General features: G+C 44.6%; 1 protein-coding gene across 1 annotated transcript in view; it reads left to right on the top strand.

Annotated features, from left to right (window-relative positions):
• Nucleotides 1-23244, top strand: part of LOC145402270 (uncharacterized) — a 101655-nt gene that overhangs the window by 74003 nt on the left and 4408 nt on the right. The gene's annotated exons all lie outside the window — the stretch shown is intronic.

Genomic DNA, 23244 nt, shown 5'->3' with positions numbered 1-23244 from the left:
TACAGGTCACTTCACGTCTAATGAGGTCACATTACGTTCAGTTCAGTCCTGTCAGGCCCACTTTAGATCATAGTCCAATTAGGTCATATGAAGTCTAAGCAGGTCATATCTGGCCAAAGTAGGTTATATCAGGTCAGTTTAGGCCAGACCAGATCTAGTTAGATAGGATCAGGTTTAGTTAGGTTAATTAAGGCTCAGGTAGGGTTAATTAAACGTGCTCAACTCCACCCACGTCAATCAAGGTCAATAAACTCAAACTATGTCAATCCCAGGTCATTTCAGGTCAACTTAGGTCTGTTCAAGTTCTTCAGGCCCAGACAATAACGTTCATATTCTTTTACCCTGGTAGTGGTGATGCAGAAATAGGTATGGTGGGCAGAGGAGTGGGAGGGACAGACTGAGATGGAGGCCGATGCTTAGGTTATCAAGTGGAAAATAGTGGATCGTATTTGTAGTTGATTTTGTCGTAACGTCTCTTCCTCAGCGATTTATTTTGCACATCACACCTTAATAGCCTTCATGTGTGTGTGTGTGTGTGTGTGTGTGTGTGTGTGTGTGTGTGTGTGTGTGTGTGTGTGTGTGTGTGTGTGTGTGTGTGTGTGTGTGTGTGTGTGTGTGTGTGTGTGTGTGTGTGTGTGTGTGTGTGTGTGTGTGTGTTTGCTAGGATGACTGAACCAAAGACTACAATCCAGCTAAACTGTTCCCTCAAAGAAAAAAATAAAAACAAATACACATAACATACAGGAGAAACTGAGCTGCAAGATGGAAAATAAATCGCAAAAGGGGAGTCATTACGAAAGAGAAGACGATGTTTTGGGTGAACTGGTAAGGTGTAAAGTGAAGGTTAAAGTGGATGGGTGGAGGGCCAGGCAAGGGGTGGGGTGAGGGTGTGGAGTGGGTGGGAGGAGAGAAAAAAGTGGGTGGGAAGAGGGTAGCCTTGTTGATCATCCTCCCACCCACGTACAGTTGGGTAGCTCCGTGGCCAGAGTAGATTTACCGCAATAGATAAATTCGTTAGAGGTGGATTGGCTTCTCTCTCTCTCTCTCTCTCTCTCTCTCTCTCTCTCTTACTGCCTTTCGTTCCTTCGTCCCTCTTATCATTCATTCATTCTCTCTGTCTTTCCTTCCGTCCTTCCTTCTCCCTTTCCTTCAGTGTCTCTACCCTCCTACCTTCTCTTCCTTCCTTCTCTCCTCTCTCCCCTTTTCTTCTTCCTTCCTTCTGCCTTTCTTTCTTCCCACCTCTCCTTCCCGCCCTCCTTCCTTCCTTCCTTCCTTCCATCCATTCATCCACTCTTCCATCAATTCTCCTTCAATCCTTCCCATCTTCCCTCCTTCCTTCCTTTCCTTCCTCTCCTCCCTTCCTTCCTTCCCTCCCATCCTCCCTCCTTCGTACCCCCATTCTAGTTAATGGGTCGAAAGGCTAATGAAAATGAATACCTAATGTGTGTTCAATAAACAGGGAGGGAGGGAAGGAGGGAAGGAAGGAAGGAAGGATGGATGGATGGATGGATGGATGGATGGATGGAAGGAAGGAAGGAAGGAAGGATGGAAGGAAGGAAGGAGGGAAGAAATGAAGGAAGGAAGGAAGCAAGCAAGGAAGGAAGCAAGGACGCTAAAAAAGAAAAGAAAAAGGAAGGAAGGAAGGAAGGAAGAAGGAAGAAAGGCGAGTGGAAGGAAGGAAAGAAAGAATGAATTAATGAAGGACTGAAGGACTGAAGATATGAGAGAAGAAAGGTGCCAAGTTTCCAGTCTTTATTTCCTACTTTCCTTCCTTTCTTCCCTCCTTCCTTCAGCCCAATCACTTCTCCCTCCTCCTTCAACCCTCCTTCCCAGGCCTTCCTTTCCTCCATTTACGCTCTCAACCCCGAATCAAGGTAAACACAACTTAATTCTCTCTCTCTCTCTCTCTCTCTCTCTCTCTCTGAAGGTGATCCATTCCAAAATAATGCACTGTTTTCAGAGTACACAATATGAGAGAAAAGTATTCAGAAGCCGAATGCTAATCGCCCGCCAGAATATGCTGATGGCCAAGTCCAAGATTTAGGTCATATCTTGATACCCTGAAGGTTTCATGTTACTAGCTCAAGCCGTTCATGAGAGATAATGGTGCTAAAGGCGGGCGATACACTAGTTGACCTCTGGCAGCCATTTTGGTGACCCTGACCTTGACCCCTAGTGCCCATTTTCGAACTCGTCCAAGATATTGGCCATATCTTGATACCCTGAAGGTTTCATATTGATAGCTCAAGCCGTTCATGAGGTATAATGGGCACACACACACACACACACACACACACACACACACACACACACACACACACACACACACAATTTATAGACGACACCCACAAACACACTCACACACACACATAACTCATTAGACGACACACACACACACACACACACACACACACACACACACACACACACACACGTACAGTCTGGGCCGTAATTCCCCTGGCACCTCCTTCCGCTTCCGTGCCGCGCCAGCGTAACGTAACACTGCAACACCCAGCAAAACAAATGATGCAACACTGGCCTACGTACACAGAAAGACAGCAACACTACCTATTAAGTGTGTTGGTCTTGAGATCCACTGAACACCAACAAACAAACACAGAACAAACAACCACCACACAGGGAACAAACATACGTGGCACAAAGATACACCGAACTAATAACACAAAGTCGCCTGAACAATATATCTGTCTTGCCTTCTTTTTGGTCCTCTTGTTCATTTTCTTCTGGAACGAACAATTTTTTTCAGGCACGGCTCTCTACGGTCCCCCCACAATAAATAAATAAATAAATAAATAAATAAAATAAAGGTACCTTGTCCACAACTGAATCATACAGACATTAACTTCATTTCCCATTTTTATACACCAAAATTTTGTTATACATTAAATATTATTCTCCCAGCCAGTTATTATAATCTTAAGTAGGTGGTCAGTCACTACTAAGAATTATCCAAGACAAAAATTCCATGGTAACTTTGGATATTACACGATCTTTCTCACACTTTCCTGCCGGCTTCAGAAGGACGTATTGGTGGTCGTGATAAAATAGAGGCATCATCTTTTACTATCCTCTTCTTGTTCTCATAATTCAGATACCACAGTCTACGACCGCCCTAAAATAAAGTCTAGTAAAGGGTATTAGGTCTGTTACTCTATGCTTTTAGCTGGACTCCCTCTCGCCTTCCCATTTCTCCCTTTCCTCCCTCCCTCCCGTCTTTTTCTCCCTCCCTCCCTTTCGCATTCCCTTCCAACTTCCTTGTCTATCTGTTCATTTATTTCCATTACTCGCCCTACCGTCTCTCTCTCTCTCTCTCTCTCTCTCTCTCTCTCTCTCAGAATCAGCGAGAAGGGTGACCCATATCGAGAAAGGCATCAATCATTGGAGAAAAGGAGGGAGGGAGGGAGGGAGGAAGGGAGGGAGGGAAGGGGGGAAAGGGAAGTGGAGGGAGGGACGGAGGGAGGGAGGGAGGGAAGGACAGAGAAAGAGTGAGAGAGAGAGGATGAAAAGGAAGTAGGGAGAGACAAGAATGGGAATGACAGAGAGGTAGAGCATAGAAAAGGCGGGAGAAAGAGAGGACAGGAAAAAGGAAGGAAGGAGCGAGGAAGTGTGAGGAGAAGGGAGAGAAAAAGGACAGGAATGAGGGAGGCAGACAGGGAGAGATAACATTGAGAAGGAGGGAGTAGGGAAAGAAGGGAGGAAAAAGGAAAGAGGGAGGGAGGGAGGGACAGCGTGCAAAAGAACTCAGAAAAAAAAAGGAAGAAAAAAGAAAGAAAATAAAGAAAAGAGAAAATGTCAAGAAAAAAGAAAGAAGCCTAATGGTCCTTTTCAGGCTATTTGTTACAAGGGAGTCAGTAAGTAACGGTATATATGAATGAGACTGAGACAAGGGTTGAACAGAAGGAAGGAAGGAAGGATGGATGAAGAAAGGAAGGAAGGATGGATGAAGAAAGGAAGGAAGGATGGATGAATGGATGGATGGATGGATGGATGGATGGATGGATGGATGGATGGAAGGAAGGAAGGAAGGGACAGATGGATGGATGGATGGATGGATGGAAGGAAGGAAGGAAGGTAGAAATAAATAAAGAATGCAAGAAAGAAAGAAGACATGAAAAAATATCACCCTTTTCTTTAGTACCTCTAGCCAAGGTGAAAAAAAAAAATCATATATACATCCTAGGAAAAGTCTTCTGTAAATGCTATTCCATTTTACTGTACGGTATTCTATGGAAGGGAAATTTACATCAGGTTTACATTAAGTGCCTTGTGATGTTGCGTTAAGGTTGTATCTGCTGTGGGGGGAAAGGAGGGAGGGGGAAGAAGGAAAGAAGGAGGGAAGGGAGGGACGAGTGGGAGGGAATGAAGTAGGAGAGAGAGAGAAGTGTACAGGGAAGGAGAGAGGAGGAAAAGGGAAAGGAATGGTAAGGAGGATGAGAAATAAGAGAGAGGAAGGAAGTTCATGGAAGGAGGGAGGTAAGGAAGGAAGGAAGGACAAAGGACAAGGAGGGAAACGAAGAAGAAGGAAGAGGATAGAAGGAGGAAGGGAGGGAAGGAAGAAGGAAGGGAAGGAGGGGAGCCAGAGAGAAGCAGAAAAGAATACAAAGGAGAGCAAAGGAAAGCAAACAAAAAATCTCTCCAGGTTGTTTGCCAAGAAAGACTATGACGATACGACTTTTTAAAATTTAAGAGAAGGAGGTAATGGGGGCAGATCATAAGATTTGAAGGACGGAAGGAGTGAAGGAGGGAATAGGAAGGAGGGAAGGAAGGAAGGAAGGAAAGAAAGAAGGAGGAAGGATAGTAAAGAATGGGAGGAAGGTAATGAGGGCAGATCATAAGACGTGAGAGTAGGAAGGAAGGACGGAAGTGGAAGGAGGGAAGGAAGGATGGATGGAAACAGGAAGGAAGGATGGATGGAAACAGGAAGAAAGGAAGGAGGAAAGGAGGGAAAGGAAGGAAGAAAGGAAGGGGGAAAGGAGGGAAAGGAAGGAAGAAAGGAAGGGGGAAAGGAAGGAATGAAGGAGGGATGAAGGGAGGACTTACAATGATGGAGGGCGCTGGAGAGACAATTTATGGGGAGGGAAGGAAAAGGGAGAGAAAGAGGCAGAAAAATTAAAGATGAATTAGTGGCACAAGAAAAACCCGGTTGACCCATATACGGCAGTTCCACGGGTCTTGTTCCACACCTTAACGCATTTCCCCGGGTGATTTATTCTGAGCATCACACCCCAATAGCTACTCGTCCTCATGCAAACTCTCTCTCTCTCAACCCCTTCACTCCGATGACGTGTTCCTATATATTGTTCATGCTTCCAGACGATTTTTTTTTACGTCTTAGGGTGAACGCCAAAATTTAACCCCTTCAGTCTGAGAAAACCCGAGGATGAATAAAATCGTCTTGGCTGCGCATACAATAAACACGAAAAAAAAAAAAAAAGGTTAAGGTGCAATTAGCTGAATAAATCGCTAAGGAAGAGGTGTTAAGTAGCCACCTCCAGTACCCCCCCCCCCGCTTCACTCATGTCCGAAGAATTATGAAAATCTAACGTTATGTTCTGAAAAAAATAAATAAATAAATTGAGCCTTGAAAATCGTCTGCTGATTCGAAAGTTAACGCTCAGTCTCATTATTTGCTGAAAAGAGGTGGATCAGTATTTATGTCCCCGACTGTACAACATTACACTGCTAGAATATGACAAGGATAGTAAAGAAATAGTCTTTCTCCCGCCAAGAAAGCCCTGCAGCCGAAACTAGAAAGAGAGAGAGAGAGAGAGAGAGAGAGAGGTACAAAAACTGAAACATGTTAAAAAAAAAATTACATATTCCTTTCACTCTAACTTGGCCCAGATTTCGTCCTTTTGCAGCTATTGCACATGCGGCAGTGTCAGAAAAATAAAAATCCAAGCAGCACTTCTTCGTGACTATCATCATATTTTAGTGCGGATTTATTGTTGTAGCTCCATATTTTAAGCCAAATTACAGTGAATAGAGTATAGTAATGATGTAATATGCTTTGAGTGTGGTAATGAAGATGGCAATGTATATATTTTTACATTAAGCCCTTTCCACCTGTATGCTTACATGTCTATCTTTAAAGACTTCAGTACGATGACCGTAATTTATTACCTCAGCGTACTCCTGCTACCTCCACACGATTTAATTAACCTTCATAAACACCTGCATGACGGGAGAGGTAAATGAAGGACGTAGCTCAACCCTCTAGTCTGATATAAAAGGAAATCTCACCTGAACACATTACTCTCGCGTGGTGAAAGGGTGTTAAACTTTTTCTGGAGTCAACAGCAACTCCATCACCTAAGGAGCTCGTCCCACTCACCCACTCACTCATCCACATAACTCACCCATTCACTCACTCATTCACCCACTCACCCACCGCACTCATCACTCACCCACTCACACACCCACCCCACTCACCCACTAAGTCACTCACGCACCTACCCCTCACCCACTCACACAACCACCTCATTCACCCCCTCACCCACCCCACTCACACACACACGCCACTCACCCACTCCCAAACCAACTTCCTCTAACCTACCTACTCAGACGGAACTTTTACAACTTCTAAACCATTTGGGCGTGTTGTAAGCTGATCTCTCTCTCTCTCTCTCTCTCTCTCTCTCTCTTACAACTTAGCGACTCTCCTCTACTGAAACTCTTTATCCACTTCACCAGTTCCATTAAGATTCTCTCCTTAAGTGCATTTCGTCTATAGTCCATCCACTTTAACTTGACAAGAGATTTTAGTCCTTTTGCAGTGCGTCTCCCATACCTCAGCGTCGGAATAGGGGATGACTATGACTACGCAACCTTTCCACGGCTCTTCTTCGTGACTAGCATGGTATTCTGCTGTCATATCTTGATGGAGGTGGTAACTGTACGCCTAGTTAAAAATGAGCAGAATATAGTGTGTAGCTTCTGCCCTTTGGTTCCTTCTTCCTTGCATTACAAAAAAAAAAAATCCGAATTCTCCCTCAAAATAAATGTTCCTACTGTAATGTTCTTAATATTTTTTTTTACCACTTCTCAAAACACCTAGAGACATATCCATTCTACGGTACGGACATAATAAAACTTACTTACAAAATTCTGTGGTTAAACTCTTGCAATAAAGCCAAGGATTGTATATATGGAGGATTAAACAGTTCCGACCCCACTTGGACCCTCTTTAGGTACGTGTCTTCGAAAATAAACAACTTCACTTTTCTGCCTGTGAACACCTGGCGATACTGCGAAATAAACACTGTATTTCCTTTACTTCCCACACTGTTACTTTATTTTACGTGATTGATATACTGTGTGATTCCTTGTTCCTTGCCCCACTCTGTCAATCTGTCATTAACTGATGTGTAATTGGAATATTCTGTTCTCCAAGGATTGTAGGGAAGGAAGGACGGAAGGATGGAAGAGAGGAGGGAGAGAGGGAAGGAAATGAGACGGAAAAACGGTAGATGGAGAAGGAAGGAAGGAAGGAAGGTGGGAAAAATGACGCGAAGATTGGAGAGTAAAAGGATGAGAGGAAGATAGGGAAGAGTGAGCACGAGAAAGAAGAGGAGAGGTATTAAAAGGTGAAGAGCAACAAAGCAGGCAGACAGACAGATAGACAGCGATAGATATAGATACATGAAAGATACATAGCTACATGGATGGATAGACAGATGGACAGACAGACAGCTACAGATAGACAGATAAAGTGTGTGTGTGTGTGTGTGTGTGTGTGTGTGTGTGTGTGTGTGTGTGTGTGTGCCAGGTCGGAGCTGGGTCAGGGGAGATACGGTGTGAAGGAAAGGAAGGGGAAAGAAGAGATAAGACGAAGGGGGGGGAGGGGGAGGGGGAGGGGGAGGGGCAGGGGCAGGGAAACAAGTAGAGAGGGGAAAGATGAGAGCGTCGGGGGTGAGGGGAAGTCAGGGGGGAGGGGGAGGGGTGAGGGGAGGTCAGGGGGCAGGGGGTAGGTAAGTGGGAGGTGGAGCATCTTGACCTAGTTTCCGCAAGGAGGTCAGGGCGGGTCACACACACACACACACACACACACACACACACACACACACACACACACACACACAAACACACACACACAAACGTCTTAGATTAACGAAAGAGGAGAAAAAGAAAACGGAATCGGCCACACTACCATCCACTCATCTGTTCAGCTTCGAATTTCCCGCCACCACTCCACATAACGAAGCCTCCCCACCAACATACCTAAACTAAATACAGGGTGGCTCATAAGTTACCCACTCGAATTCTCGTATGTGGTGCTGGACAAGGCTTAGTCTGCGTTACCTGTGTCTAAACTGCATTATTTTGTTGCTTCCCATATGATTTTTTATTTTTATTATTATTATTTTTTTTTAAGTCGATAACCACCACCACCACCACCACCATCACCACCACCACCATCTGCATCGCCCTCCACCACCACCACCACCACCACCACCAACAATATTCTCCACCACAACCACCATTCACCATCTCCACCACCACCACCACCACCATAAAATTTTTCAAAGTTTATAATATCTTCTTATTAATATAAACTGACTGCATGGTTTATTATTATTATTATTATTATTATTATTTTACTCTAACTATGCTTAAAATTGACATCTCTCCATCCTGAATACTGAGTGTTAACGATAGATTAACATTAGAATATGCTGCCAGTCACGAAGAATTGCTACACGAAGTAGAGAGATCCCAGTATTGTCGTGTTCCGTCACTGAGCCACGTAAAGTAGGATGAAAAAGGCAAAAAAAAAAAAAAAACTCTGGGCCAACTTAAGGTAAAGGGAGGACAGTAATTTCACAAAGTCCAAATATTTACGCTCACAGTGCTCCCTAACACCTCTTCCTTAGCGATTTATTTTCCAAACTACCCATCAATAACCTCTTTCCTGCTTCTTATATATCTTTTTAATACCGACATAACATGAATATCACACAAGAATATAATAACGGAATAGAATTTAAAAAAAAAATCGGTAAGGAAGAGGTGTTATAGTAAGCTCACACAAGAATATAATCACGGAGTAGAATCAGAAATAAATCGGTAACGATGAGGTGCAATAAACAGGTAAGGAAGAGGTGAAATTAATCGGTAAGGAAGAGGTGAAATTAATCGATAAGGAAGAGGCGTTAGTGAGCTTCCTAACTGCACGAGAATGCCGCCGCCCCGTAAGACTGAATATTTCTTACAAGGCGTGACAGAGAGGCGCTATGTATGGACTACCCTGTTATCGTTTTCTTAATACCTGTGATCCAAAACCACTTCCCTGACTGACAAGATGCCCCTCTCATGGTTAGGACAGCTCTTGGTATTCTATTCCAGGTAACGCCAGATAATCTCTCTCTCTCTCTCTCTCTCTCTCTCTCTCTCTGACAAATTCACCAACCTTATCATTGCCATCTTCCTTTCTCTCCACACTTCCCCGGACATCAAAGTCACCCTCATCTCTACCCCCACATCAAAAGACCTCCTCACTCCTCATCTCTCACGAATCAAATTATTTCTTATTCAGTCCTACCTACGCAGCAACCCACATACATCTATTAACTGTCCCATTCCAGCCCCTCTCCCTCTCGACTCTCCTTTTCCTCAAAGACACGGTATACAACATCAAGTTCAAAATACCGTGGCAATTAGGCGAGAAACTAGTTTGCATTACCCTACGGTAGAAAACAGGTAAAAGTGATGAAATGAAGCACCGCATACTAGTGCCAGTAGGAATATCAGTAGTAGCAACAGCAGTAGTAAGAGTAATAGTAACGGTATGAGTTGTAGTAGTAGTAGGGTAACCCCGGTTTGTCCGGCCGAGCAGACCCTTCAACAGCGTAGAAGTAATTGCCCTTGCAGGACTGTTCCGTGCAGTGAACCGATGTTCCCTTTCGGTGTACAGAGGGTCAGAGATGAGTGTGAAAGTTTGGTTCCTGGAAGGACGTCGCATTTGTGTCTCTCCACCCCACTATTTGGTTACATGGTTACCACCCAGCCTTGTAAATAGTTTCTTGGGTTACAGGAAAAATCAGATATTCACTCAGTGTAATGTCATCTTTGGAAGAAGTAGGCGGCGCTACATCAAGAGAGTGGATGATAGTCTCTATGTACCTCTATATAAATGGAATTGCAAAGTTTTCCTGGCCGTAACTGACAGTTGTAATTCTTATGTGCACTCTCCTGTTTATTTATTTTTCAATTTTTGGATCCTACGTCATCCCATCCCTTGGAGGGGGAACGACGATGACGACAACGATGATAATGACTTACCTTTTACTAGCAGCACACGCCACCCTGACCTAAGATTGAAGGACGGGAGCGGTAACTGCAATATCAGAGCACTTCAACACAAAACTAACCCTATGACATGCAAGCTACCCTGACCTCACCTGACGACCTGACTTGACCTAATCTGACCTGACCTGATCTAATCTAACGACCTAATCTGACCTGCCCTGCTTGGCCTAACCTAACGACCTAATTTGACCTGACCTGACTTGACCAAGCCTAACTTGACCTAATCTGACCTGACATGACCTAACCTAATTTGACCTACTCTGACCTGACATGACTTGACCTAACCTAACTTGACCTAATCTGACCTGACATGACCTAACCTAACTTGACTTAATTGACCTGACCTGACTTGGGCTAACCTGACCTGATTTGGCCTAACCTGACCGGACTTGACTTAACCTGACCTGACCTGACCTGATTTAACGTTACCTGACCCGGGCTGAGGCGGGTCTGGGCAACTGTACTATTTAATTCATGGTAACGCCAAAAGAGTTAATTCTGCTGACAGTGGGTCCTGGGTAGGTAAAGGGAGCTGGCTGTCTCCCAAAACACCCCCGCATTTATATTGCAGAGGAGGAGGAGGAGGAGGGAGAGGAGGAGACGAGGGAGGAGGAGGAGGAGGGAGAGGAGGAGACGAAGGAGGAGGAGGAGGAGGGAGAGGAGGAAGAGGAGGAGGAGCCGCAGAACGAGGTTAGGGAGATAAGGTGCCTGAGTATGTTATGGAGGGTGACAAAGTGTATGAGAGTTAAGATGCTTGGGAGGAGGAGGAAGAGACCCAGGAATGAGGTGGAGGAGAGGGAGACCGAGGACGAGGAGGAGGATAGGGAGCCCAAGGACGAGGTGGACAGAAATCTACCCCTGTTCCCGTCAATTTAAGAGGCTTTTTAGCACGTGTCTCCGCAAATGGGACGTGAATATTCCCTGATACTACGTGATTTATACAATTCACGTGTATACTAATGAGATAAATAACTGAAAATAGAACAACTAACGTGAAATATAAATACACAAGAAATACTAAATACATAAAAAGGTAAACAGATAAATGAATAAATAAATAAAAACAAATCGCTATGAAAGACGTGCTAAGTGTCGAGAATAAAGGCATGGGTGTTGTATGAGTGGATGGTGTGTACTGGAGGGGCAGAGGGGGGGGGTTGTTGCTGAGTAGGGACATACACGCCTGGATGTTCTGCTGTCGATGTTACCCCCTCACAGGATGCGGGATCAGGCAGCATGTAAATGAGCAGATAGATGCAAATAGATAGACAGATACGTGGAGACAGGGATTGAAAGACAGATAGGGAGAGACATATAGAGAGACAGATAGATAGACAGAGAGATAGATAGAGATACACAGGAAGGTAGATAGATAGATACAGACAGAAAGACAGCCAAATAGACAGACATACCGCCAGATAGATATACAGGTATGTGTTGGCGTGCAGAATGGGGGGGGGACGGCCATCGACCCACACAGCACGCCACACAGGGATTGCCCGTGTGTGTGTGTGTGTGTGTGTGTGTGTGTGTGTGTGTGTGTGTGTGTGTGTGTGTGTGTGTGTGTGTGTGTGTGTGTGTGTGTGTGTGTGTGTGTGTGTGTGTGTGGTTCTCGTTAAAATGAGTTTACTGATTCTCCATAAGGCCTGGTGATGTTGTAATAATCATCATCATCATCATCATCATCATCATCACAACCATCATCATCATCATCATCATCGCCATCATCACTCTGAAGTTGCCTGGGCGCGTTCTGTCCCACCTCATCATTTTTTTAACATTCAATCTTCACTATTATCATCATCATCATCATCATCATCACAATCATCACCATAATCATCACCTGGACCTCATTTTCCACCTAAGGATGGGGTGAGGCAGGGTCCAGAGAGCAAGGGAAAAAAATATAGGAAAAACTAAAAAAAATCTGTCCAACTGAATGGGCCACACCTTCATTCACTCACCATTTCAGCCCCCGGAATCCAGCCATTATCTCCAGCACTTAATCTTTTATCGGCGTAAATTACATCACGTCTTTAGGCCTTTCCAGTGAGGTGACTAAGGATGGGGTGGGGTTGGATGGGAGTAGGGGGATGAGGGGGGAAAGCAGGGGGAGGAAGGCGGGGGTAAGAGGGAAGAGGGAGAGAGAGAGAGAGAGAGAGAGAGAGAGAGAGAGAGAGAGAGAGAACTCCACTAGGGCCTCTAAATGGACCCTGGGTAAATCTGTCAACAGCTAAAGAAGTCAGATAATAGGTCACTTGTTGCCTGTTATTCCCTGGCGAGGAGACAGGGAATGCAAGAGTTCAAAGGAGTGTAAAGGAGTTCAAAGGAGTACATAAGTTCAAATGAAGTCAAAGGAGTTCAAATGAGTTCAAAGGAGTAAAGGGGCCCAAAGGAGTTCAAAGGAGTAAAGAAGTCCAATGAGTACAAAGGAGTTCAAAGGAGTACAAAAGTTCAATGGACTACAAGGGTTCCAATTCAAAGGAGTACAAGTAATAAGAAACATGCCTGCTGGTTCTCTCAAGACTGGTTAGTATAAGACAATCAGCCACCAATCAAACTATTCTCTGACTCGTCGGAGAAGGAAGCTCCCTAACACCTTCTCCTCGGCGATTTATTTTGCTTATCACACCTGACTTACTGTCCTCACCTGTATTCCATAAACCCTTCTAATATCGCCATACTCTCCATTAAAAAAAAAACAAAAAAAAAAACAAAGATATTAAGCGGCCGTACAAAAAAATAAACCGCTAAGGAAGAGGTGTTAGGAGAAGCGGAGCGAGGGGAGGGATTGAAAAAAAAAATGGATACGTTAATGGAAGTTTTATTTATTTATTTATTTATTTGTACGGGTAGGTGCGAGAGGAGAGAAAATAGAGGAGAGAATGTGATGGAGAGAGCTTTGGCAGGTGGAGAGAAAGGGAGGAAAGGAGGGAGGGAGGGAGATAGACTGAGATAGAGATGAAGGTAAAGAGGGATAAAGAGATAGTGCAGGGAGGAAGGGAAGGAAGGAAATAGACCGAGATAGAGATAAAGGTAGAGATCCTAAGAGACAAGGATGATGAGAGAGAGAGAGAGAGAGAGAGAGAGAGAAGGGGGGGGGAAGCAGATAGGTATGCAAGGAGGTAAAAGGGAGATAGAAAGGGAGACATGATGGAAAGACAGAGAGATATGGAAGGAGAGGAAAAATAGGGGTAGAGATAAGGAGGTAGAGAGAGCAAGGCAGGGAGGGACGGAGGGAAGTAGGGAGAGGCAGAGAGAGCGCTAAGAAGATAAGAAAAACAATATATATGCAAGGAAGAAGAGATAAATGTAGCAGGAAGAGAAATACAAATAATACTAAAGATAATCACGTCCTAACACTGAAGAGGTTATGATAAGGGCGATAACGAATGCTATGGAGATAAAATGACGAGATAAGACGAAGCAATACGAAACAGGAAAGATAACATTCTCTTTAGCAGGTAAGTGACCCAAAATCCTGTAATTAACCTGTCTGTTACGCTGGCCCAAAAACAGACATACAGACAGACAGATGTGGAAAAATAAAAATAAATAAATAAATAAATAATGAGGTACAGACACATACCTTTTGGCTTCTCTTTAGGCTCCTTGAAGACCTACATACCTGAAAAGAGAAGAAAAATTAGTTATGTAGTGAACAATTATATAAAAAAAACTATAACACTACTACTACTACTACTGCTGCTACAACAACAATAATAATAATAATAATAATAATAATAATAATAATAAAAATAATTCTGATGCGCTGGTCAAAAACTAATGAATGATGATTAAAGAGAGAGAGAGAGAGAGAGAGAGAGAGAGAGAGAGAGAGAGAGAGAGAAAGAGAGAGAGAGAAGGAAGAAGGATGAGAGGGAGAGGGAAAGAGAAAGAAGAAACGAAGGAGGGAGGGAGGAAGAGAAAAATGAAGGAGGAAGCCAAGACAGAAATAATAGAAATCATTTATGGGAGGAAAAATAGCGGAGGAAAAATGGAGGGAGGGAGGGACCGTTGGGGAGGAGGGAGGGAGGGAGGGAGGAAATGAAGCAAAGGAAATGGAGGAAATGAGGAAAGAGGAGGGTAATCAGGGAGGGACGGACGGAAGAAGAGGGAGGGAGGGAGGAGGTAAGGAGAGAAGGAAAAGGAGGGAAGGGAGGAGGTGTGGAAAGGTAGGAAAAAAGTAAGAGTGAGGGAAGAAGGGAGGGGAAGGGAAAGAATGGGGAAAAGAAGGAAGATGCGAAGGAAGCAAAGAGAAAGAAACTGAAAAATAAAGAAGGAGAAACAGAAGGAGAGACAAGAAGGAAGAAAGTTGACAATAAAAGAAAAAATTAGTAAGGAAAAAACTGCATAAAAGACCCTAATCCAACATGGCAATTCAAGAGTGCTAATGACCAATAACCTGACTCCGCCCCATCAATGGCCGGGGGCAGTCGAGGGAACCTGTAAAGCAATTGGTTTTACTGACTCTCCATTGGTTTTCTCATCGCTTATACTTTACCATCCCTTTAGGCCACAACATTAATTTCGGGGCGTTCTGTTCCGACTAGAAGAGAGAGAGAGAGAGAGAGAGAGAGAGAGAGAGAGAGAGAGAAACAAGGAGGAAAGTCAAACCAAAACAGCCTCATTCCACAGCAGGAGTCTCTATGCCACCTGACTGGGTTATGTGAAGAATACCATAGTTAGCCCACAAATCTGTCCGAAACGCTCCCGGTTGCTATGACCACGCTTTCTCTTGGAACCACCACCACCACCACCACCTGGAGAAATGATCCACCTTGCCTAAAAAAAAAAGTAAGAAAAACAAGGAAATAAGCAGGGGGAAGAATGGAGGAGGGGCGAGAAGAATGAAACACGGAAGGAAGGAAGGAAATGAGAATAAAGGAAGAAAGTGGGAAGTAAAATAATGCACAACTGAGATGCAATAAGGAAGTAGGGAGGACAAGAAGCAAGGAGAAGGAAAAGGAGGAGGAGGAAAAAAGAGGTATGAAATAAGGAAGATGAATGTCAGAAAAATGGGCAAACTTGAGACGAAGGAATTGGAGGAATTAATAAATGTGAGGGGGAGAGAGAGAGAGAGAGAGAGAGAGAGAGAGAGAGAGAATCACAGTATGGTGGTATGTGAGGAATGAGCGTAAAAAATAAAGAGGGGTTGGGCAGGGAGGGGGTGACGAAGAGGGAGAAAGAAAGGAAGAGATAGCTATGTGTGTGTGTGTGTGTGTGTGTGTGTGTGTGTGTGTGTGTGTGTGTGTGTGTGTGTGTGTGTGTACTGTATATATATGAGAGAGAGAGAGAGAGAGAGAGTCTTATATAAATGAGGCACGCTATATATTAAGGTCCCCAGGCTCTCTCTCTCTCTCTCTCTCTCTCTCTCTCTCTCATAATACCATACCATCCATACCTCCACACTCAGAGGCATAATAGATGGAGGGGAGGGAGGGAGGGAGGGAGGGAAAGGAAAATGAAGGGAGGGAGAAAGGGAGGAATTAAGAGAGGACGCGGTGGTAAGGGAGTGAATTGGTGACACCTGAGAGAGAGAGAGAGAGAGAGAGAGAGAAATACAATAAGAGCAACAAACAATAAAACAAACAAACTCTCCCAGCCAGTCTCTCCTTCCAAGAAATCAAGCGGTAGAAAAAAAAATAAAAACAAACAAAAACTCCTGCAGGGAATTTTTACAGGACTGTCAGACAAAAAAATAAATAAAATAAAATAAAATAAAAACTGGACGACAGGGTTACTTTTATTTTGTTGTCTTACTTTTCATATTATTATTATTATTATTATTATTATTATTATTATTAGTTGTAGTAGTATTACTGTTATTATTATTTCTAAACTACTTGTGAACAATATTTTGACCGTTTTATATCTATGTCTTTTTAGATTTTTCTTCTGTCAAATCTGGTCCAGTCTGGTCAATTTCTGTCTATTCGGGTCAATTAAGAACAACTCAGGCCATTTCATGTTTACTGGAGCCATTTCATGTTTACTGGAGCCATTTCATGTTTACTGGAGCCATTTCATGTTTACTGGAGCCATTTCATGTTTACTGGAGCCATTTCATGTTTACTGGAGCCATTTCATGTTTACTGGGTCCATTTCATGTTTACTGAAGCTATTTCATGTTTACTGAAGCTATTTCATGTTTACTGAAGCTATTTCATGTTTACTGAAGCCATTTCATGTTTACTGAAGCCATTTCATGTTTACTGAAGCCATTTCATGTTTACTGAAGCTATTTCATGTTTACTGAAGCTATTTCATGTTTACTGAAGCTATTTCATGTTTACTGAAGCTATTTCATGTTTACTGAAGCTATTTCATGTTTATTGAAGCCATTTCATGTTTACTGGGGCCATTTCATGTTTCCTCTGTCTTGTAAATTATAACGAACTAGAATGGCACTCAGCAGAGCGCTTACCTCCGCCAACGCCCTATCTCGCAATGTTCATGTAAGTGAAAAAAAAAAAAATTCCTGGATCAGCACCTTTATCCGGATCCGCGACAAAATTTAATGGAGTCTATTCTGGGCCAAGGCCCATTCTTCTACCAAGCTTCGTGGAAATCCGTCCAGTAGTTTTTGTGTAATCTTGCTCACAAACCAACCAACCAACAAACAAACGCACAGGGGTGAAAACATTTTCAGCCATACCAAGCAGCCCATCGACCTATACCAGCAGCCTGCCGTCCATCCATCCATCCATCGTATCCATCCATCCATCTAACCTATCCTCCATCCAACTAACCATCAATCCATCCATCTATTATATCCTCCATCCATCTATTATATCCTCCATCCACCTAACCATCCACCCATCGTACCCTGCATCCACCTAGTCATCCACCCATCCACCGTACCCTGTATCCACCTAGCCCAGTCCTATCCAATCAGGCTGGCAATCCCCCGCCCACCCGTCCATCCTGACTTCTGGTGACGTGCACAAAATAAGCTCCAGTCCACCTCTTTTATGTTCTCTCTCTCTCTCTCTCTCTCTCTCTCTCTCTCTCTCTCTCTCTCATCTATTGCCGTACGCCGGATCCTGTGAGGGGCGGCCTCAACAAAAGGGACCCCCAAGCATTACTGTCCCTATTCAGTAACGACCCGCTCCACTCCACTCCACTCCACTCCACCCAACGCCCCCCCACCTTCCCTCCACCTCCTCCACCTGCCATCAACCTCACCCTTATACCTCCCCCTCTTGATGTACTCCTCAATCTACCTCCTTCTCCTCTTCTCACTCTTTATCGTCTTCTTCTACTTCCTCCTCTTTTCTTCTTCCTCTTCTTCTCAGTCTCCCTCTTATCCTCTTGGTCACCTCCCCATTCTACGCCACCCTCCTTCATGGACTCCTCTCTCTCTCTCTCTCTCTCTCTCTCTCTCTCTCTCTCCTTCCTGTTTACTTTCCTTCTTTCCTCTCGCTATATTTCTCCTCATTCCTTCCTTCCTTCTTCTCTCTTTCTTTCCTGCCTACCTCTCCTCCTTCCTTCCTTCTTTCCTGCCTACCTCTCCTCCTTCCTTCCTTCCTTCCTTCCTTCCTCCCTCCCTGTCTGTTTCTCTGCCTGTCCATCAACATCCTCACCTTCAAGCCTGCCAAATTCTCCACCTCACTTCTCATAGTTAATGTCATCCTCCCTCCTTCCCTCCCTCCCTCCGTTCCTCCCTCCCTCCGTTCCTCCCTCTCTCCTCTCCCTGCCTTCCTCCATCCTTCCTCCCTCCTTCTCTCCTCTCCGTCTCTTCTTGTCCTTCTCTTTCTCTTTTCCTCTCTCTCTCGTCGGCCCTTCCTACCTTTCTCTCCCTCTTTACTCTTTTTTGTCCTTCTCTTCCCTCCTTCCTTGTCTCTCTCACTCTTTTCTTCTCTTTCCTTCCCTCTCTCCCTCCCTGTCTTCCTTTTCCTTGTCATCTTACATTCTTATTCTCTTCTTATTTCCTCCCTGCCTTGCTTCCTTCCTCCTTGTTTCCCTCCCTTTCTCCCTACTTCATTCTCTCCCTTTCTCTCCACATCCCCCTGTACTCTGTCCTCCTCCCTCCCCTTCCTCCCTTCCCCCTTGTTTTCTTCTCTCCCTTTGTCCTCATTTTATCTCCCTGTCCCTCTCTCTCTTCCTCCCTCCCTCCGTCTTTCATTCTCGCTCCCCTCCGTCTTTCCTCCTCAGACGGGATTAGTGTACTGCTGAGGAGGAGGAGGAGGAGGAGGAGGAGAAGGAGGAGGAGGAGGAGGAGGAGGAGAAGGAGGAGGAGGAGGAGGAAGAGTGCCAGAGGAAAAGCGACAAAGGAACAAAAGAGGGAATTAAGAGAGAGAGAGAGAGAGAGAGATGATCTGATTATTGGGAAGGAAATTATGTAGCCCCTCTCTCTCTCTCTCTCTCTACACACACACACACACACACACACACACAGGTATAATTATTCACCTGGGCCACTCACCTGTACTAAATAAAGGTAGACAGGTAAATTATCACAGGTGGGAGGCCATTCATCAGCCTAAACCATTAATCGCTTCATTTTAGTACCAGAACAAAAAATATATATATATTATAATTGAAGTTCACGAGATAAAATGTAATTGATTCTATTTTCTTTACTTTCATCTTGTACTTGTGAACATCCACACACTTCCTCTTGACTAGTGTATCTATTATTCTACTATCTATTGGTTTATTATTTTATCTGTTAATCTATCTAGACCTCTGGAAGCCTGTCTGTATATTTATCTATCTGTATCTATCCATCTGTCCCTACCATCTATCTGTCTTTCTGTCTATTTAGGAATCTGTGTTTATATATCTACCTATCCACCTGTCCATCCGTCCACCTACTCACCTACCTACCTGCCTATCTACCAACCAACCAACCAATCTACCTACCTGTTTATCATCTATCTATCTATCTATCTATCTATATACGTACCTACCTACCTATCCATCTATCTATCTACCTACCTACCCATCTATCTGTCTGTCTATCTACGTATCTATCTATCTACCTACCTACCTACCACATAAAATACAATAAATAAAAAATGAAAATAAAATATGTAACTTAACTCTCCGACCTCGACAGCTTCCCCCACGACAAGCAAAATCATCGTTAACCAGAATTACACAGCTTAAGGCGTGGAGGGAGAGAGAGAGAGAGAGAGAGAGAGAGAGAGAGAGAGAGAGAGAGAGAGCAACACGCATTTCACGGCTGACTGGTGTGTGTGTGTGTGTGTGTGTGTGTGTGTGTGTGTGTGTGTGTGTGTTGGATCAGCCCTACTAACACTATCTTCATTTGATAGTCAGTCAGCTTCAGTAGGTCCCCCCTTTCCCTACCCCCTCCCATAATCCCCCTCCCCCACGACAATTTTCCTCCCCCACCACAATCACCCTCTCCCACCACAATCACTCTCCCCCTTCCCTCCACCACAAATCCCCTCCCCCTTCCCTCCACCACAATCCCCCTCCCCCACCACAGTCCCCCTCCCTCACCACAGTTCCCCTCCCCCACCACAATCCCCTTCCCCTTTCCCTCCACCACAATCCCCCTCCCCTCCTTTCATATTCTTACACCTGACGTCCCTTTGGTTGTCCGTGAGCCTGGGATATTGCTGTCTCCGTGGTCAGGTCAGACGAGGTTAGGAAAGGATAGGTCACGTCAGGTCAGCTGGGGTCACATTAGGTTGCGCTGGGTCATGATTGCTTGTATTTGGTTCTCATGTTTTACTGTGTTAATCTGTCCTGCTGTGATATTATTTCCTGTGTTTGCTATACTGGGTGGTCAGGTAACGTTAGGCTTGGTGGGTCATGTGAGGTCAGAGCGGCTCATATCGGGTCAGGTCAGGCTAGGTAATGCACGTCATGGGTTATCAAAGGGAGTTTAATATCCTCCCCACCTTCGACCTTTCACAGTTTTCTTTATATATTAAAGTTGTCCTTTCCAAAAACTTTTAAAAAATGAACAAAAAATAACTAGAAAAAAAAAAACAATACAAATGAATAAATGAATAAATATTCACTCTTTCCGAGCCTCCAGAGGGTTATGGAGAATGGTAGTTATGGGGAAATCATCCACTTCCACCTGTTTACAACCTCCACACTATTCAATGCTTTACTAAATGATTCACTCACACACACACACACACACACACACACACTATGATCTGAGGCCCCCACCTCCCCCCACAAAAAAAAAAAAAAAAACGATGAAGGGCATAGGCCAGAGACGCCCAAGTTTTCCTCGTCATTCCTCACGTGTCGGAAAATCTTTGCTGGTCCCCCTCAGGTCACAAAGGGTGAAATCCCCATCTTTGGAAGCTATTTTAATTAACTCTGGACTCTAAAGTTACTGGCCTCCATGCAGCGGTACTCTTCAACGTGTAATGGTGAGATATCTAGCGGTGGAGACGTTTACAGCGTTATGGGAAAATTAAAGAGATTTTGTAGCTCTAAGTAGCAGGACAAGTAGGTGAGGACCAAAGTTCTTCAATCACTTTTAAAATGCACAAATTATAAACCAAAAACCCATTCTGCCATGAAATATACCACACGCACAACAACACATAAATACCACTCTCACCGTTATGGCCTTATCCGTTTATCCCGCCCACTCCACCTGAAATGTCCAGATTTACCACAGGGGGTTTTGTGTCGTATTTGAGAGCCACAGGTGTCGGCCATGGTGACACGCGGTGGAATACGATAATTTTCCCCCCACTGCCACCATTCAAATATAAATGCCCTTTACTGCACAATCCTTTCGCATCCGACACAGGTTAACGCAACAACTGTATTTTATAATGACCTCAGGAGTAAAACACAGAAATGAGTGCGTTAACGCCTGAGGCAACGTGTGTGTGTGTGTGTGTGTGTGTGTGTGTGTGTGTGTGTGTGTGTGTGTGTGTGTGTGTGTGTGTGTGTGTGTGTGTGTGTGTGTGTGTGTGTGTGTGTGTGTGTGTGTGTGTGTGTGTGTGTGTGTGTGTGCGCGCGCGAGCTTTAGTGACTCAGTAATGATGCATTTTTAATTCAACCTGTCGCCTTCAGCACAGCAAGTGGGTTTAGTACAAAATATAGTTTTATTATCAGTTTCCCTTAGTTTCTGCGACAGTCGGATTACGTTTCTCTGTCAGTTTCAGTTTCGTTCCTATCAGTCTGTCAGTTGCTCCCAGTCAGACCCTCTCAGCCCGCCTCCCCGTGTTTCGCTGACAGTTTCCCTCACGTAATCTGACTTCCTGAGCTTAGTTTGCCTCAGCGGTTAATTCTCTGGGGTAATTAGAGTCTGGCGGTTAATTGCTGGGGTAATTTGGGCCTGGCGGTTAATTGCTGGGGTAATTTGGGCCTGGCGGTTAATTGCTGAGGTAATTTGGGCCTTGCGGTTAATTGCTGAGGTAATTTGGGCCTGGCGGTTAATTGCTGAGGTAATTTGGGCCTGGCGGTTAATTGCGGGGGTAATGTCGCCTAAACAGACCACATCCCCTTGGCCATTAACCTTTTAGTGCCGTGCGTGGCGAATATCGGCCGTTTTGGGAGCATTTTTGGGAGTTAATGAAGGAGGGAGCTGTAAAATGAGCTTCCTCTCTCTCTCTCTCTGTCTATCTATCTATCTATCTTTCTCTCGCTCTGTGTCTCTATCCATCTATCTATTTACTTATCTACCTCTCATCATACCCGGTACCTATTTTTTCATGCTGCCTTATCTCTCTCTCTCTCTCTCTCTCTCTCTCTCTCTCTCTCTCTCTCTCTCTCTCTCTCTTCCTCCAGTGACCCCACCCTGATCTACAATAACACAAAGGCAATTAACTCACAGGGCGGAACAAGGCACATCAAAGACATCCCTAATTACCCCACTAATAACCACAAAAATGACATTAGAATAAGTCGCACGTGGAAATAGGCTAAGTAAATTATTTCCTTATCCACCACACGGAGGGAAATGGAAGAGGAGGATGAGGTGGAGGAGGAGGGGGAGTGAGGAGAGGAGAGGAGCTGATGGTGATGTGGCTGGAGGGAGAATGAGGTGGAGGGGATAGATAGATAGATAGATAGATAGATAGATAGAGAGAGAGAGAGAGAGAGAGAGAGAGAGAGAGAAGAATGAGGTGGTAAATAGAATGAGGAGGGTTGGATGGAGAGGGTTATGAGGGAAGGGAGGAAGAGTTTAAAGATGGGTGGTTGCAAGAAGAGGGAGACCAAGAGTGAGGTGAAGGGCAGGAGGATGAAATGTATATGAAGGAGGGTGAGGGTGTGTGGTAGTCAGGTATTTGGAGGGTGAGGGTGTGTGGTAGTCAGGTATTTGGAGGGTGAGGGTGTGTGGTAGTCAGGTATTTGGAGGGTGAGGGTGTGTGGTAGTCAGGTATTTGGAGGGTGAGGGTGTGTGGTAGTCAGGTATTTGGAGGGTGAGGGTGTGTGGTAGTCAGGTATTTGGAGGGTGAGGGTGTGTGGTAGTCAGGTATCTGGAGGGTGAGGGTGTGTGGTAGTCAGGTATTTGGAGGGTGAGGGTGTGTGGTAGTCAGGTATTTGGAGGGTGAGGGTGTGTGGTAGTCAGGTATTTGGAGGGTAAGGGTCGATGGATGGAGAAGGAGAGCCAGACCGAGAGTATGGCTGGGGAGAGGATGAGGGAGGGTATGTGAGAGTGGGGTGACTGGGGAGAGAGGGGGAGAGAAAATGCGACGAAAAGAGGCTTGGGAGTTTGGGAGGATACAGTATAAGGTAGACAGAAAGATATACAGGTAGGTAGACAGAAAAAGATAGACAGATAGACAGAAATAGCGATGGAAGGATAGACAGAGAGACAGACAGAAAAAAAGACAGAGAGATAGATAAACAGACAGACAGAGGCAGACATGAGATACCAACGTGCCTTCAAGTTAAACAGGTAACAGTCCCTCACTACCCCTTTCACGGCGTAAGGTCCCGTGGCTGGGCTAAGGAAATCCA

This window comes from Coenobita brevimanus, chromosome 57, assembly GCF_032717465.1.
Source record: "Coenobita brevimanus isolate Jiangsu-jjx chromosome 57, ASM3271746v2, whole genome shotgun sequence".
Taxonomy (NCBI): domain Eukaryota; kingdom Metazoa; phylum Arthropoda; class Malacostraca; order Decapoda; family Coenobitidae; genus Coenobita; species Coenobita brevimanus.
This window is presented reverse-complemented; position numbering and strand designations above follow the sequence as displayed.